General features: G+C 40.4%; 1 non-coding gene across 1 annotated transcript; it reads right to left on the minus strand.

The window, feature by feature from the left end:
* Positions 1-4,818: 4,818 nt before the first annotated feature.
* Positions 4,819-4,890, minus strand: TRNAA-GGC. The gene has a single exon. It is a non-coding gene; the product is annotated as a tRNA-Ala (tRNA).
* Positions 4,891-19,098: the final 14,208 nt, after the last annotated feature.

Raw genomic sequence — 19,098 nt, forward strand, 5'->3', positions numbered from 1 at the left:
CGAAAATTCGAATCCAAAAGCGAGAACGATGGATCGTGTAAAGTAAAAGTGCGTTCCGCTCGAATTTCGATTGTTTCGAAACGTCACGGGGGTATGGAAACTCTACACTTGGAGGACGTAACGGATAATTCGAGGTTGGCGCGAGTAACGACTTCCGAGGATCGGCCATAAAACAGGGTCCGTTTTAGCGAAAGCCACGAACAGGCGGCGGCGGCGGCGGCGTAGCAATATAAATTTGTCGGGGAGGGCAGCACGGGTTGGCCGATATCGGTGAGCGGCGTGCACTCGCGAGCGCAGCCCAGCTCGCTCTCTTTGGTCATTATCCTTTTATTACCGGCGCGTTATTTAGAGAGGGGCCCCGAGATCCTTGGCAGCGTTTCATACTCGCGGCCGATCGCTCGACTGGAAAACGACCCATACGTCCGTTGGCGCTGCATCATCGGCCGCTGCATCTCGTAAATAAAACACCGTTCGATCGTGAGCCCCTATCCGACGGTGCTGCCGCTATTTACGATTCACGCCGCCACGAACTTCGCCCTAACGACACGACGTAAGTGCTGCTCGCTCACTTTTCCCACTGCCACCTATCGGTCCGCCCAGCGTCGGCCGTTTCCACTGCGGAAACGGCTTACATTATCCTTCCATCGAAACGCGTTTCCAACGAATTATATTCACATATCCATACGAAACGTGCGATTTGGAAGGACGAAAATGTCGATTTATTTATTAAGTATTTATATATATATGTGTAAATTTTGTATATATGGACTTATATTATTCTCTTTGCATCGAAACGTAAACACGCGTTTCCAACGAACTATATTCAGATATCCATACAGCGTTCGTCCAATATTATTGAAGCGACGAAACGTACGATTTGAAAGGACGTAATCGATTTATTTATTAAGTATTTATATATGTATATTAATTATAAGTATTTATATTTTTATAAGTATTAAATAATTATATATAGTAAGTATTATATATTATATATGGACTTACATTATTCTCTTTGCATCAAAGCGTTTCCAACGAATTATATTCGTCCAGATATCGATACAGCGTTCGTCCAATATCTTTGAAGCGACGAAACGTACGATTTGGAAAAACGTAATTGATTTATTTATTAAGTATTTATATATGTATATTAATTATAAGTATTTATATTTTTATAAGTATTAAATAATTATATATAGTAAGTATTATATATATGTATATATGGACTTACATTATTCTCCTTGCATCGAAACGTGAACACGCATTTCCATTACAATTATATTCGTCCAGATATCGATACAGCGTTCGTCCAATATCTTTGAAGGGACGAAACGTACGATTTGGAAGGATGAAAATGTCGATTTATTTATTAAGTATTTATATATGTATTAATTATAAGTATTAAATAATTATATATAGTAAGTATTATATATATGTATATATGGACTTACATTATTCTCCTTACATCGAAACGTAAACACGCATTTCCATTATATTCGTCCAATATCTTTGAAGGGACGAAACGTACAATTTGGAAGGATGAAAATATCGATTTATTTATTGAGTTTTTACATGTATATATGGACTTACATTATTCTCCTTGCATGAACACGCGTTTCCAACGAATTATATTCGTCCAGATATCGATACAACGTTCGTCCAATATCTTTGAAGGGACGAATAAATAAACATTCGATTTATTTATTGAGTTTTATATATATACATATATATGGATTCTTTGATTCTGTCGTTACGTGAAACAAATATTATCGTTGCATTGGTCGATTACCAGATAGTTTTCTCGTCGAATTCGAGCTTACTCGATTGAGAAAGCGTGATTCGTTCGTGTATTTGCATCTCGTCCAATCATCGCCGCGCAATTTACGAGATTGTTCACGCTTCGCTTCCTGGATACAGGGGATTAGCATCGAGGAACGAGGCTCGGTCCAAAGGCTTGGTTCAAGAATTAGCGACACCGCGCTTCTTTGGGAAGCAAGGTTATTTATAAGGACACGGTTTTACGTACTGGGATGCGCCGCTGGAGAGCATTTATTAGCAGGAAATAGATTGTTCCAGGCTTCCCTTCGGCGTCATTCCGCCTCGATTCCCAGGAAGTCGTTACACGTGTGTCTTAACGCGCTTTCATATCTGCATATTCTCTCTCCTTGCTTGGAATTTACTACTCGTTTCAAACGGAAGATCGCGATGAAAATTATTAAAGGAAAAATTTAACAATCGTTATCGATCTTTATCATCATGTTCATCGATATCCTTAATTCCTCCTCGCAGTAAAAAAATTTAAAGTCATCTAAGTCAGTTAAGTTATTTTCTCTGAAAGAAACTCTTAGAATATTCAGAGTGCTTTAATTTATTATTCAAAGTACAAATATATATCCAACGAAAATTTAGAAATCATATATAAACGATATAATTTCATTCATCGCTAGAAAAATCGATATTTTGTCTAAGATTTTCTAAAGGGAGAGACTAAGATAATAAGAAAATAATTTTTCCAAGATTTATTCTACCGAGATTTTCGATCGATTCATGGATAATATTTGCTGCTACAGCAAATTCACCAAAGAAAAATCTCGAAAGGGGGGTCAAGAGAGATCCTCCTTTCTCTCGACAATTAAAAAGAGAACAATGTCGAGGAACGCATCCTCTGTCCAGCCACAATAATACAAAATCCGGTTCACGGTGGTGATTCCCGTTCAAATTATTCCGTTTCGTCCGACGACGTCGTTAATAATGCATATAACACACACCACGGCTCTAATAATATCTGAATAATTGCCTTTTCAAAAATCAGATTAACTGTCTTCTCTTACTGTAAATCGTTCAGATCTGTTGACTTTACTTTAAAATTCCCGTCTGGCTCTGAATCACGTCTCGTTGCCAACTGCTTCCTTTCCGAGAGAGAGAAAATTGGCATCGAGACTCGTCGTTGAAATTTTTCCCTCTCTCTTTCATCTATCTTAGATTACGATGAAATGCTTCAAAACAATTAATATAATCGAGCAGAATCTAAAACATTAAAAACATCCTTCTTTTTATTGGAAAGATATTTTAACATCTTCCTCTCAAGGAAGATTTGAGAAAGTCGTTTCGAGCAAAATTTTGTATCCAAGAATCTAAGAATTTAAAATGACAATTAATTGAAAGTGAAGAAGAAACATCGTGTTGAATTAACAAATTCAAAATTGATCTTAATATCTTCTCTTCTTCGTTAACTCGATCGAATAACTTTCCACGTTTCATCGTTATATCCTTCTTTCCACTCCTCGCAATTTCATTCCGATTCAAACGTGTCAAATCGCGAAGAAAAACTTTCACAACGGTTCGACGGGAAGGAAAAAAATTCGTTCGAGCGTCGTTGATCCGTATCTCGACACGGATAGAAATCGAGCGTGCCGCCACCTGGTAGCCGCTGCAAGCAGCCCACCTCTATTCGGCTAAATAATCGCGGAGCCGCGGAGTTTCCGCGTGGACGTTTTATAAAACGATACATTGTCGGCGAGCGGAGGAGAAGGGATGGAGAAGGGATGGAGGAGGGGAGGGGAGAGGAGAGGCGCGTTTGGAGCGCGGCGCGCGAGTGTTCACACGAGCGTGGCAAAGTTGGCGCGAGGCAATTAAAAAATTAGCCACGCTCGGGAACGAATAGGAAGAGCGCGGTTGCCGCGATTTGTCGGGGTGCGCGTGCGCGGTGGAGCACCAGGCCGCTCGTCGCCGCTCGGCCGAGTGGCGAGTAATTATTTCGACGGAATCGGGTCTGACGGGCTTAATGGCAGCCAGTCGGTCTCAGAGCACCGGCAATTAATCACTATTCATTAAGAGGCCGAGCCGGAAGCCCCGGGACGAGGAAAACGAAATTACAAAGCGGTCGCCTTCCCTCCTTCCCTCCCCTCCCCTCCCAGCCACATCGTCTTCCTTTCCGTTTCCATCCGTGAACGAGCTTCGTTCCACGCGATTGTTCCACGAGATTTTTCGGGGGAAAATTTTCTTACGAGTTTTGTCATGTATTTGTGACTAGGTAATTTTTTATTAAAAGAAACTTCTTCTTTCTTATTAATTCCAGAGTTTTCGAGATATCTTGCGAAATATATCGATTTGAAATTTGTTTGATTGATGAATATAGAGATTATAGGGATGGAGCGTGCGCCGAAAATTCGATTCGATCGTGTCGTCGATAAATACGGAACGTCGATAACCAATTTGTAAAAATGCTCGAGAAGCCAATTTTTCTCTTTCTCTGTATTTTTATCCATGGATGAAAAAAAGAAATTCGTGACAAAATTTCCATTTATTCGTGAAAATGACTATTTTAAAATACATTGTGAAAATTATATTTGGAATATTTTTAAAGTTTAAAAATTTTATAACCGTACACAATTTTTCATTTGTTTTTTTTTGTGATTGCAGAAAGGATGAAAAATTCACAATTGATAAAAAATATTTTAAAGTTATCAAATCATCAATACTTTAATCAATACTACTTTAAAATACATTATAAAAATTGTATTTAGAATATTTTTAAAGTTTAAAAATTTTATAATATACAATTTTTCATTTGTTTTTTTTTTGTGATTCGTTGCAAAAAGGATGAAAAATTCACAATTTGATAAAAAATATTTTATTAAAGTTATTTAAAAATCATCAATCGTATCCTATGAAAACCGTACCGAAAAACAATCGAGTAAGAAACACAGTTGTGTAGTAATAATATAAGAAAGAAAGTTGAAGCAAATTTTCATCGCATAAAAGTGTCGGCTATAAATTTTCTTTTCTCTTGCTAACACACACAATATAATAATATTTTTTTGCCTGGACCGGGAATCGAACCCGGATCTTTCGCTTGCCAGGCGACTGCTTTAACCATTAAGCTATCCAGGGCCGACCAACAATTCTTCTTCACTTTGTCTATATAACAATCGTAAACGTAAACGTAAACAGAACGCCGGTACGTTCACATAAGAAATTGCTTCTGCAACCTTCGCTTCAAGACTAAACACGAACTCTAACATTAAATCCGACGAATCCAATTAACTATATAGACGTTTGTTTTTAAGAATGACCCCGAAAAAAAATAAAAATTACAAAAACTTGGAAATGTTGAAAAGAAACAATTCAACGAAATATTCAAAATTAAATAATTTAATTATATTCGTTTTAAAAAGTACAAAAAAAAAAAAAAGATATCACAATTTATATACTTTAACTGTAACAAAAATTGAATAAGAAATGTAAAAAAGAAAATTCCAAAAAAAATAAAAAAAATATTGAACAACCCCAACGCAACCCCAGAAACGGAAATATTCAAAATTAAATAATTTAACATATTCGTTTTAAAAAGTCAAAAAAAAAAGATATCACAATTTATATACTTTAACTGTAGCAAAAATTGAATAAGAAATGTAAGAAAGAAAATTCCAAAAAAATAAAAAATAAAAAAAATATTGAACCCCAACGCAATCCCAGAAACCGAAATATTCAAAATTAAATAATTTAACATATTCGTTTTAAAAAGTTATATACTTTAACTGTAGCAAAAATTGAATAAGAAATGTAAGAAAGAAAATTCCAAAAAAATAAAAAATAAAAAAAATATTGAACAATCCCAGAAAGCGAAGAACGAGATCGAAAATTGGAGATCGGACGTGCAAGAGGTTCGAATTGAACGGAAAGAGTCGGCAAGTGTCGAGGTTTCCCCAAGGCTTTGGTCTACACACCGCCGAGGGGATCTCCGGGATCCCCTTCTTCCGACCGCTTTAAACAATTTTAAGGCTCATTTCCCCCCCTTAAAGCGAATATCCTGCGCGAGGAGACAGGGAACACCCTCGAGGCAGGAGGAGGAGGAGGAGGAGGAGGAAAAGGAGAGGAGAGGCCGCGAGGCATCTTACTTGGGGCTTGCACATCCAACCCCTTGGTGAAAACTGGGAAGGTAACCCTCGTATTTACCAATTACCTAAGTAATCTGCGGCGGCCTGGCCTCCGTCTCTGTCCTCACGGCTTGCCGCGGCTCTTCTTCTGCGGTGCACGCCGCCACTCGACTAGCCCAGGGCGACCGTGTTTCGGCCTCGCCTCTGACAAACGCGGGACATTATACGTTGCCGACGCTTCAAACGATGGACGACCGTCTTACGCCCTCCTCCAGACAGTAAGAAATAGTAGTCTCCTTGATATCGAATGCGAGCGTGGTTGGAAAATCGCTGAAAGAAATTGAATTTGTTTACATGAATCGAACTATTAATTAAGAATTTTGAAAATATCGAACGTTGAATAGAAAGGAGAGAACAGAAGCGAATTCTATTTCTTGATTTAACTCGAAACGTATCTCCATACAAGTCTCACCTTCGAAAGATAATCAACGATTATTCCGTAATCAAGGCTAATTATCGCGGGATCGTAACGCGCTTTCCTCGCGCGTCACGTAGGCGAGGAAACCACGTGAGCGCAACGGGAAGGAGCGGAAAAGGCGGAAGAGCTACGTAGAGAAGAAGGATCGACGGAGTCGCACACGCGCACACGAAAGAGACACGTAATAGCACCGGTGCAATCTGCATACATTAGAGGAGCGTACGTGGAACGCGTCCTCGAGCGAGCAACTCTCGAGCCCCCGATTCGGCCCTCTCTCTCTGTTGATCGAGCGGAGGCGCGCTGTCCTCGCCGTTTCTCACGGAAGCTGGCTCGAGACGCATGACGGTCCCAAGGCCTCGTTGAATAAGCCCCGGCTGGAAGGAATCGGCTCTCCCCGACCTATCGCGTATATATCGCGCTCGCGAGCACCCCAGCAATTGCAGCGGAGCCATCCGGTTTCCGGTGCCGTTTACCCTCGCGCCGCCGACAGCTAATGGCGGAAGAATTTCTGATTAGATGCGATCTGAGCCGAGTACGCGACTCGAAAGCGTAATTGAAATCGCGAGCCGTGTTTTGTTCATCGTCCCTTACCTTTCTTTCTTTCCTCCTCTTCACGAAAGTTTTCCCTTTCGTGCTTCTGGTGATCGAGATTGATCCCTTCCTTCTCTCCTTTTTCCGAGTGATAGTTGTTAAGAATCAACAAGAATGAATCGTAAATACAATCTATATAAAGAATCTGTTTGGAAGGAAACTTTTTATCGATATAAATGTAACCGATCTGAGATAATGAGATAAGCGAAAACATATGCAAAGCAACGTGATAAATGTAGCTAATTTAGAAAATAATTCAAACATTCACCACACGTATAAATTTCTCTTAATATCTCTTGGGTAACACAGTTTTATCCCACGATGCTCGCGCACGAATCACACGAAAGCACTTACCGACGTTCGACGACAAGCTAACCTAACCTCGAATCGTCAAAATTTCTCTTGATACTTCTCGAGTAACAATTTTATCCCACGGTGCACGGCTCGCGCACGAATTGCACACGCGAATTACGCCGAGTAACGAATCCTTCCTCGACGAATCGAGCCGAGGTAATTGAAATCCCGAGATGATTTTCCGCAGGGTTCGGTTCCCAGGTCCGAAGGGTAATTCTTGCGTAATTAGCGACCGATGGCACCGGTACGGTAGTAAGCACGTCTTCGAGGAAACGGCCGGGTCAGATGTTTGCTATCCGAGAACAATGGCGGACGGGTTCATTAATTAATAGGGTGGTAGACCCATGGAAGTCTCTTGTCTGACATTTCGAGTGACAAGCCGGTGTTCCTTGCTAGCGTGACCGTCCCGCGAATTTATTATTCACAGCTCCGATAGGTTAGCCTGTCATGGCGGTTGGTACTTACTCGCTTGATACTTGCCCCCTCTCTCCGGTTCTGGACGACCGTCACGCGCTCTGTCAAACGTCTAGGGAAATTGACGTGCCGGTAAGCGAGAAAAAGCGATATTTTAACGGCGTGAGAATTGCAATTACACGCGAAGGGGATTAAAAGGAAAGAAGGGCGAGTTGAGTTAGATGTAAACGCGATTAGTACGCGATCGACATCTTTCCCTTTATAATCGTCTTTAAAACGATGCGAGAAATTGGTGGGAAAAAGTGGAAAATGATAATTATCGTATTCTGTCTTTAACAAACACAGCAAGGGAAAACGAATCGAACGAAATGTTTCGAAATGATTCTACGATTCATCGTAAAAAAAAGAAAAAAGATAGAAACATAATATTAAAACTGCCGTAGTTTCCCCATTTCTGAAAACGCAATGCAAAATACACGGGATAGAGTCAATTATAACCAAAAACCATTACACTCCGTGGAAACGCGTTTTACCGCCACTCAGCATCCTAATAAAAATACATAACCTTTCTCTCGAAAAACTCCTAGCTCGCACGCACACGTACAACACGTACAACGGCCACACAACTTTTCCCGAGATATTCCCCAAACGGCCGATCAAACGAGCGAAGCGCCACTTGACAAACCGCGTCCCATAAGCGTTCCACGTTTCTCCCCGAGTCGTTCTTGCCCGTGAACGTAATCGTAGATTCGAAACCGCGTTGCATATTTGATGCCGTGGTGGTCGAGCGGCCGAATTTTGGTGGCGCTGCCGGCGTCGTAAGAGGGCATCCGTGATTGAAGGTTGAGGCGGGACCGATACCCAGACCAGCGCCGTCTCCCGCTCCGTCCATTAACTTTTCATCTTTATATAATTCCACGCTCGGCACCGTGGTCGCTCGGCTCGTGCTTCTCCTTGCCTCTGCTTTTTCCGGGCCGCGCGCGCCCGGAACCGAGCGTAATTGCCGGCTATAAAGATCCGGCCGAGATACGGCCTCTCGTTACGAGATTTGCCACCGGTGGGACCGTTCCGCCGCCCGTGCCGTCCCGTCTCCTCCTCGCCCCCCCCCTCCCCTTTCCTCTTCCTGTGTGCGCGAGACGTATTTGCCTACCGCGATCGAGGCGACTTTTACGAGCGACGTTCGCGACTCGACGTTAAATCATTCGATTGTCACAGATCGCGCTGTCTTCGCGCGAGGAGGACAGTACAAAGCGTGTCGCGATCGATGAGAGACACGCGACGAGGTTATGTTAGAAGTTTAAATATTCGATTCGGATTAAAAGTGATATTTCCATCAATCTAAGTTCATATAATGATTTTTGATCAATACTTTTCATTGGTTTCGTGAAATTTTTTAAATCTAAAAAGACTCGTAGTTAAAAAATTTAAAAGATAATCAAGGAAATATGACGAGTGGGACTAAAGATTGAAACTTTTCAAAGTGTTTTTCCTCTTATTACGCACAAGGGTATCTTTAACCGAGACCCAGCCGTTTTTTTCTTCTTCTTTTTCCTTTTTCCAGAAGAGTGGAAAAGTCACTCTTTAACGTGTAACGTTACAACTCCTCTTGATAATAGCCACATTAAAAAAAAGCTGGCAATGTAAGTAAGATAATAAGAAAAGGATAGCCAAGGGCAATAAACGAATCCGAAACAATAAACATCGAAACAAACGATATTTGCTCCCTGTAACATCCAATATTTGCCAAGAAATGGTAAGACGTTACTTTTCATCGCGCGATATAATTATTAACGGAAAGCACACTCCTCTTTTCCTCTCGAGCAGAATAACCTTTTTTTAAAAAGCAATAAATTTACCTTTCACAAAATCTTCCTCTTCCTCGAATCATCTTTCCAAACACTTTCACGAAACTACTTCGAAAATTACAAACTCTCTTCCCCACGACGACGACGACGACACCACCTTTCCACCGAAAATTCCACCATCTAAACAAACTAAACGTGTACTCGACAACAACCCTCTTAACAACTCTCACACAATCGCAAAACGAAACCGTCAGGGTCGCGAAACAGTGGGCATTGTATCGTGGAATAATCGCCGATAGGGAAGGAAAGGGAGGGCCCGCGGAGCAGACATTTCTTATCCCGGATATCGATTGCTCGCTTCCCACCGGGAACCCCTCGAGCTTCCTGGCGGGCGAAGGGGGGAGTGGAGGGCGGGGGGAAGGGAGCGTTGTCGGAGCGAGGGCGGCGTGTATCGCGGGGCATTACTTTTATTCCGTGTCATTTGAGCCCACACTCGCCCCTCACGGGTTCAACACGGATGCAATAGATTTCTTTCCAAGTGGTTCCCCGGCCCTCGAGCCCCTCGACTTCTCCTTTCACCCTTGTCGCCCTCTCGCCAAGCCAAACACACAACCTTCCCCACCCCGATTTCCTCTCGTCTTGTTTCTTGGCAAGTTTCTCCCGATTCTCTTGTTATTTATTATAATTATAACTCGATACACCCAAATTTTTCTCATCGAATTTCGTCGCTATTCGTAATTATTAATTATAATTTTTTTTTCTACGCTCGATTTATAACTGTTGTAAATAAACTTTCACCCCAATTTGCGAGTAAACTTATATGATATGTAATTGTAAACGAAAATTGCACGTAATGATATCCACAATGAAATAATTTTAACAATTATCTTATCTTCATCGTCCCCAACGAATTTTCGCATTTTATATATATATATTTTTTTCGATCTCCAGTTTGAGATCCTTGGTTATCGTTCTTCTACTGTCTTACATGAAGCAACCGAAATAAGCGAAACGAGCATTCGATTCAACGACTACCTCTTCGATACTTCTACATTGTGAAAGGTTCGTCGATAATTCTGCCTCGAAGCGTCGAAATTAAGTAAAAAAAAAAAATTATCCATGAAGATCGATCGACCGATCTTGATAAAAGATTCATTGAGAAGAGTGGAAATCGATAGTTCTCGTTGCCATAATCCAACGAAAAGCTTCGTGTCGTTTATCGATCCAAGGACATCGATGGAAGAATCCTCGAATCCTCGAAATCGGCAGCGATCGAGATGAAACGAGGAGGCGCTGAAACTTGGAATCGAATTATTATATTTCGCGTATTTGGATCGATAAACGAAGAACGATACTTTTTATATCTTTGAAACGAAGGAATGGAAATTCGAGAAATCGATGGAAAATAGTTAACAAACGGTTGGAAGGGGGGAGGAGGGGGGATTAATAGGAGCTGGGATAGGAAAATCGGCATACTGACCTAGAAAAGGGAATATGTGGCGTGACGTCATGCTGCTTTCCTACGTAGGGGGTAATTCAGAACTGTGGGGTATGCTCGGCCTGTGGGATCGATATTTCGGTCCATGGGGTTCGCCGGCATTAAAGAGGAGAAGACGTCTATCAACCGAAACGTTTCTCCAACGTTTTAACGGAGATATATGTATATATATATTATTTCGCGAAATTTTATACGTTAAAATCTCGAGAATTCTTGAAACTGAGATATATATATATATACGAATGTAAAGTTGGAACAAAAGCAAAGACTTTGTAGCGAGTTCGTAGCGAGTTGTTCGATAGTTTCGCTTTATGATAATAAAAGTATCAGCTCCTACTTGCTTTAAAATTACGTCACGTTGAAAATGTTTAACGAACTCGAGCTACTTACGAAGTAGATAGTAAAAAGAAATGTTTAAATATATAGCAAATATATATCTCGAAACGTATTAGATCCATTACGATGGAAAATTCAGTCAACTATTTGAGATTATTAACTATAATATTTAAAAGTTTATGAAAGTTTAAAGTTAAATTAATTATTTTGAAAGAATTTATAATTTTACAATTAAAAGTAATGTAAACGAAAATGTGAAATAAGAAAAAGGTATAAAAATAAATTCTATGTATATAATATAAATTCTACGAGTAATATAATTAGTATTAAATTCGTCAGGACAGAAAATTATATTTAAATAAATACATAATAAATATAATATAAATTATATTTTTTTAAATTAATTGTATTGATTGATTATATATAAAATATAAAAATTTTATTAAAAATAAAAGTAAAATTATAATTGATACAGGATTCTGAAACAATAAATGAAGTTTTATTAATTAATTTAAGTAAAGATAAATAATAATATAAGTGCCAGCTATAGCAATTAAACTTGATTTATAAATTAATTTATTCTAATAGAAATTTAAATTGTTTTATTACAATTAAATTTATTGATTTTAGGTGAAATTTAAAATTAATCAATAACATAATCAATAATTATTAATAAATTTTTTTTTCATTAAAAAATTTACTAATAAACTAGAATTAGATATCCTATTAAAAAGGTAAGTGAATATATTAAATGATTAAACGTAAAATCGTTAAAATTAAACAATATGGCGGCTTTTTATATCTAATTAGAGATACTTGTCGATTAATTTGATAATCCACGATAATTTAAATTTATATATTATTGTTTTAACTGGCCTGAATTTATTTAAGTTGGAGAAATTTTATAGAATAATAATTCAAATCAAAATATAATATATTCAAAATGAGCTTCGATAAACTTAATTTTAAACTCAAAAGTGAATTAAAGAAATTTCTTTAATCGAAGATAGTTTTAAAAAGTGTACAAATTGTAATAAAGGGTGTCGCAAAATTAACGCGAGATTTGAATTTGCCGCCATCAGTCATTGGCAAGCCTGAAAGAAGAACAGTTTGACAGCCGAGAGTTTAGGGTTGGTGAAAATGGAGCGTTACACGATACAACAACGTGGAACGGATTATTAATCGTGAAAAAGTGGACGCTGGTTTTTCCAGCAAAATAATCCTAAGCGACGAAGCGCATTTTCGCCTCGATGGCTTCGTTGATCGGCAAAATTGCCGCGTTTGGGGTTCGGAGAAGCCACGCGCGATTAGCGAAAAACGAATGCACCCGCGACGCGTCACCGTTCGGCGCGGATTTTGGCCAGGAGGCGTCGTCGGACCGTGCTTTTTTGAGAACGAGGCTGGTCGAGCAGCGACTGTTAACGGCGCTCGATATCGCGATGCGATAACGCGGTTCTTTCTGCCGAAATTGGACGATATTGACGCGGCCGATACGCGGTTTCAACGAGACGGTGCCGCGTGTCTTGCAGCCAACGAAACGATTCGATCACCGCACGAGACGTTTCCCGGTCGCGTACTCTCTCGTTTCGGTGATTGGAATTGGCCCCCTGGATTGTGCGATTTAACCCCGTTAGATTTCTTCTTATGGGGTTATTTGAAGCGAAAGATCTACGTCGACGATCCCACAACCATCTTGCGTTGCAAGAGGAAATTGATCGACGAAATTCAGCCACGATTGTGCAGAAAGGTGATGAAAAATTTGTGTTATTCCATAAATAACCCTATCCTACGTACTTTACGATTCGCTTAAAAAAATAAATATCCAAAAACTCTCTTTCATATTTAATTAAAATCTTGCGTTAATTTTGGGATACCCTATGTTATTACCTTGCGATCCTTCCTCAACGTTCCTCGATTCCACGTTCGATCGACTCGCCTCGATGTATCCGAGAGAAGATCAAAAAGGGTCTGTCTTGGCGCGTTGGCCGATTTCAATTTCGCGAAAGGACGCGGACGTTTTTGCGAAATTAGCCCCGTTCCAAGAGGAGAGAGAGAGAGAAAGAGAAGGAGAGGGGGGATGAAAGTCGGCGATCCGTGGCGAGGGTCGGGTCACTTCGTCATCCGCAGAGACGCCGAGACGGCCGGAGCCGTCGATTAAAAGTTTGGACGGTCGTTCGGGTGATTGGCTCGATCGAGGTGGATCGAGAAAACAGTGACAGAGAGTTCCGTCCGCTCGCGGCTTTTTGCGCCCCTTTCCTTTGCTTTTTCCCGCGACTAGGAGACCGAGGGGTTGGGGCAGAGGAATTGCGATAGTTCGTTTCCTCCGCTTTTACTTTTCTTCCTTCCTCTCTTTGTTTCTCTTTCTCTCTCTCTTTTTTTCCAACCCTGAGAAAATATCTCGATACACTTTCCTCGATTGAGCCGGAGAGATATCGAATCGAATCGTGAATAACTAATCCGTTTAGGAGGATTATTCCCAAACATATTTTATTCTCGACGTATTTCTATATAATCGATATTATAATATCAAAATTGAATATATAATTTCATATATATATTTTTTTAATAATCGTAATATTAATAAAGATCGAAATATTTATAATATTTACAATTGTTGATCAATCTCTCGAAATAAATCTCACATCAAAAAAGAAAAAGAATCGAATTCATTATCAGATCGATTATCATCATCGTAATTCGCCGACTCGTCTCGAGGCAAAAGACCCTTCTTCCTCCTCTTCTTCTTCTTTTTCTTCTCCTTCTTCCGTGCATCGAGCCACGCGACAAAAGGAAAAGAGAGAGAGAGAGAGAGGGGCCCGTGATGGAACGATCAAAAATCATTAGAACCTGCTGTCCGCAAATGAAGGGGGGAAATTAGCGGCGTGGCTCGAAAACGGGCCATAAAAATCCGGGGGTGGGGAAGAAGGAGGGGAGGGAGGGGGGCCGGTCGCATAACGCGGATAATTTAAGACGCCACCACGTATCGCATTGTAATTAGCGTCAATATTGGCGGATGGATCGCGCGGAAGCGGCGCGGTAGGATGCAATTACTTGGCACTTTCTTGGATCCATGAATTATTCGTGGAGCGGCGCTCGTTAGCGAGACGGAACGGGGACGAAGAGAGAGAGAGAGAGAGAGAGAGAGAGAGAGAGAGAGAGAGAGAGAGAGAGAGAGAGAGAACGGTTTGGGGACGATGGGAAGAAGGGTTCGCTTGCGGAAAATGGGAAATTTTTCAAGCAAGCGTTGATATTTTTATTGTTAAAGATATTTTGATGTATTACAAAAGATATTTTGATATCTATTTTACGAATTAATGTGTTTAGTGCAAGGATGTTCGGAAGAAGCATTTTTCCAAGTGGAACAATGATTAAAGATGTAGAATAGAAATTTTTCGAAATGGAAAATTTGAAGAAACAAGTCATATTCGTGATATTTGTTAAAGATTTAGTGCAACAAGGATGTTTAGAAGAAGCATTTCTCGAAGTGAAAGAATAATTAAAGATGTAGAAATTTTTCGAAATGGAAAATTTGACGAAACGAGTGATATTCGTGATATTTGTTAAAGTTTAAAAGTTAAAAGTTTAAAGATATAGAATACAAATTTTTTGAAATGGAAACAAGTGATATTCGTGATATTTGTTAAAGATTTAGTGCAGCAAGAATTTTTAGAAAAAGCATTTTTCCAAGTGGAACAATGATTAAAGATGTAGAATAGAAATTTTTCGAAATGGAAACGAGTGATATTCGTGATATTTTAGCGCAGCAAGGAAACAACGATGTAGATGTAGAGTGCAGATTGTTCGAAATGGAAAATTTGGCGAAATAAGTGATATTCGTGATATTTGTTAAAGTTTAAAAATTAAAAGTTTAAAGATGTAGAATACAAATTTTTCGAAATGGAAACAAGTAATATTCATGATATTTTAGCGCAGCAAGGGAACAACGATGTAGATTTTTCGAAATGGAAAATTTGGCGAAACAAATATTTATAGATATGTGTAGAAGAATCATTTTTCGAAACGAAACAATGATTATTGCGATATTCGACTAAGAAGATGTTTGTGAAAGGTATAATTATAGGTCGAGTGCAGCAAGGATGATTAGAAGTATTTTTTCCAAACTGGAACATGTATATATTTCAAGAATAACGTATCCCTATTTAAGCTCCGTTTCTTTATGCTCATAAGAATTTTATTTTTCATAAACATCCGCAGCGGATAAGGAAGCGGAACAAGTTATAAAATATTTATACACCTTGTGAAAAAAAATCGTTACACTCCAGCGTTAGAAAGGATGAATAAATTTGGTGTCTAGCGATAAATAAATTAATTTCTTATTACTTATCCCTCCGAGTGGAAACACGCGGTACGCGTTACGCGTATCGTTTCAACAAATAATTCTCCTATAATAATTTTCGAACAATATGGAAACATATTTGAACGAACACTCTGATGCGAAGAACATTGGATAAAAACAATATTCCATTCCCTTGCTCATAAAGAAAGAAACCACCGAATCGATGTCCAACGTTTCACGTGCTCTCGAAATTTCTTCCTTCGCCTAGGTGGAACAAAACGAACAAAAACGGTTTATTTTTCGTGCTCGTCGAGCTAATAATAACAACAGATAAGATAAACGCTCGACTCAAGTATCGGACGCGGCTCGGTTTACGCGGACGACGCAGATGCGGGGCGAGGGGAGGGGCGAGGAGGGGAGGGGGGAGGGAGGGAGACGGAATGAAGCGGGTCGAGGAGGCGACCGAGCCGCGCGCAACCGCGTCCGGTGTGTAATCTACCTAACGATCTCTCACCGGGATTAATAATCACGGTCGTTCCAAGTCCTACGAAACAGTCCGGCGGAATCTTATTTAAAAATAATTGCGTACCCAGTTGCGATGGTTTCCTGTGCTTGATTACGGCTAATTGTTCGGAATTTACAAGTATAATGGCGCGTTTAACGCGTCGACTATGTAACACCGGCGAGTGTGGCAGAGAAAAAAAAAAAGAAGAAACAGAGAGAGCGCGATGTCGTCCCGCAGGCAACTGCAATTCCTGTGCGCGCTCGTCGAGCGAAAAATCCGCGACTCGTGACGCGAATCGACCTCCTTCCGTGTTTTCACGACCAACTTTGAGAGGAACTCTCTTATTCTCGCCCTGTTTACTTAAAAGAGGTTAACTTTGTCAACATTGCGTATTTCTATATCTGTAAAATCGTGTAATAATAATAACATTTCGGTAAAATAAAGAGACGGAAACTTTTAAATTTTATCGACGGATAATTGACTGGAAATGGGAAGAAGATGTAATAGAATTCTTGAAATTGAGATTAGTCGATCTCGTGTTAAGTAACTATTGACAAGCTCTGCATGTAATGCAGATTATCATCGTTCGATGTGTTTTCGTTCTCGAACGAAAGATTCCAATTTGCACGATGTGCAAATCGTAAGGAAACTGGTTGATAACCGGAATCTACATAACGAGACATTATTTACGTATTTTAAAATTATAAACCGCAATTTCCCAAAACTCTTAAAACCTTTCGAAAACGAGCGACTCATCCCATTATCGTCCCCCTCCTCCCGTCCAGTCGAATAATCGGGGAGGGGGTTTCCATTAATTAAGGAATAAAGTCACTGGAGGAGGCATTGAAGCGCGGGTCTCGATGCTCTCCGGTTTAAAATCCGGCGGCGGGGGGTGGGGGCTCTGTGCGCGCTCATACACCCACCTCGCGTATATATCTCCCACGCGGACCCATCCACGCGGGTGGATCGTCCACGAGCGTGCAGGCCAGACTCGTACGAAACGTCTTTATGCGGGGGCCGCGCGTTTGGACACATTTTCGCTATCGGTTTCCAGCTATCAGCGAAATGACCATTCGCCCGCCCCGCCCAACCAAGCGCGTACACGCTGGACAAAGAGAGAGAGAGAGAGAGAGAGAGAGAGAGAGAGAGAGAGAGAACCGCCAATCTGTCGCTGGCTGCATTAGGCATCCTGAGAGGAGAGGAGGAAGGAGAAAGAGAGAGAGAGAGGTGCGTCCTTTTGAAAAGGCGCCCCGTTTGATGAGGCGCGCCCTCTCCCTCCCCCTCCTCCTCCTCCTCGAGGATCGCGAGCGCGCACGGATACTTTTAAAGTAAATTAGCTTTTTAGTTTTCTGCGCCTAAAACCCAGGCGAATATAAACATGTATATAAAAGGAAGGGAGGGCGGACGGCCGGCGGCAGCGAGGGGTTCGACCGCCTCAATGGTTTCAATGGTTTCGACTCCCCTCCCCTTCCCCCCCCCGGGTCCTCGCGATATCCTCGTTTATACGGCGGCGCGTGTGTGCGCCTCGCCTCGACTAAGTCGGCCGCCGCGGTCTACTACCCGTCTGAATGGTTAAAAACAAAATGCGTTGCATCTCTGCCCTTTCTCGTAACCTCGACGGAAAGAGATCCGTCTGAAAGGGAGGCAACCCCCTTGGATAGATACGGTGAAGGAAGGGAGGGGGGGAGGGAAGATCGAAGCGGCCTTTTTCCTCCTTTCGACTCCTCCTCTGTTGACTCTGTGAAGTCGCAAAAAAGTCAGGCCTTCTTCCGATACGCGCTCGTACGTTCGAATCTTCGTGCGTGCGTGCGTGTGTGAGAAAGTGTATGTATATATGTATATATTCGCAAGAGATGATGGTAAAGGTTGCCAGACCGCCGACGAAAAAAGGAGGAAAGGCTGCCGTAGGAAAAACTCGCGGCCTTCCGTTTCTTTTTCCGAAGAGGGGAGGGAGGGGGACTAACCTGGAAGGAAGTGGAACGAACCGGCCTTTCGTGGGGGCATTCGCCGTCTGCGAATCTCTGTAACGTGGTGGTTGACCTTTTTTTCACGGAGATTAGAAGAACGAAAAACGTATCGCTCGAATACGAGGCGTGTTACCTCCGCTTCTTTTCTTTTCTTTTTGGAAAAGGGAGGGGAGAAATCGCGCGAGATTCGAAACGTAATTACAGATCGAATAACGAACGTGTATAACTATAAAGGGTGTCCCAAAATTAACGCAGGATTTGAATTAAATATGAAAGAAAGTTTTTAGTCTTTGGATTAACACATCGGGCAAATGATTTTCAGCTGTCAAACTGTTCTTTCTTCAGGCTTGCCAACAACTTGATGCAAAAATGGCGGCAAATTCAAATCTTGCGTTAATTTTTATGTACGTAAAATTCTTTATTTTTTCTCTATGAAATTGACAGACGATTTTTACACTTTTAAAAACTATTTTCAATTAACTTTTAAATCCTCTTTCATATTTATGTTAAAATAAACAATTCTAAAATTAAATTTATCGAAGCTCATCTTGAATATATTACATTTTGATTTGAATTATTATTCTATAAAATTTTTCTTCAGTTGTCAAATTGTTCTTCAGGGTTGCCAACAATTTGATGCAAAAATGGCGGCAAATTCAAATCTTGCGTTAATTTTTATATACGTAAAATTCTTTAAATGAAATTGACGAGCGATTTGTACACTTTTTAAAATTATCTTCAATTAAAATAATGTTAAAATAAACAATTCTAAAATTAAATTTATCGAAGCTCATTTTGAATATGTTACATTTTGATTTGAATTATTATTCTATAAAATTTTTCTTCAGTTGTCAAATTGTTCTTCAGGGTTGCCAACAACTTGATGCAAAAATGGCGGCAAATTCAAATCTTTCGTTAATTTTGGGATACCCTTTATTACACAACCGAATTTTGATGGGCAATTTGTACACTTTTTA

This window comes from Apis mellifera, linkage group LG6 (assembly GCF_003254395.2).
Source record: "Apis mellifera strain DH4 linkage group LG6, Amel_HAv3.1, whole genome shotgun sequence".
Lineage (NCBI taxonomy): Eukaryota > Metazoa > Arthropoda > Insecta > Hymenoptera > Apidae > Apis > Apis mellifera.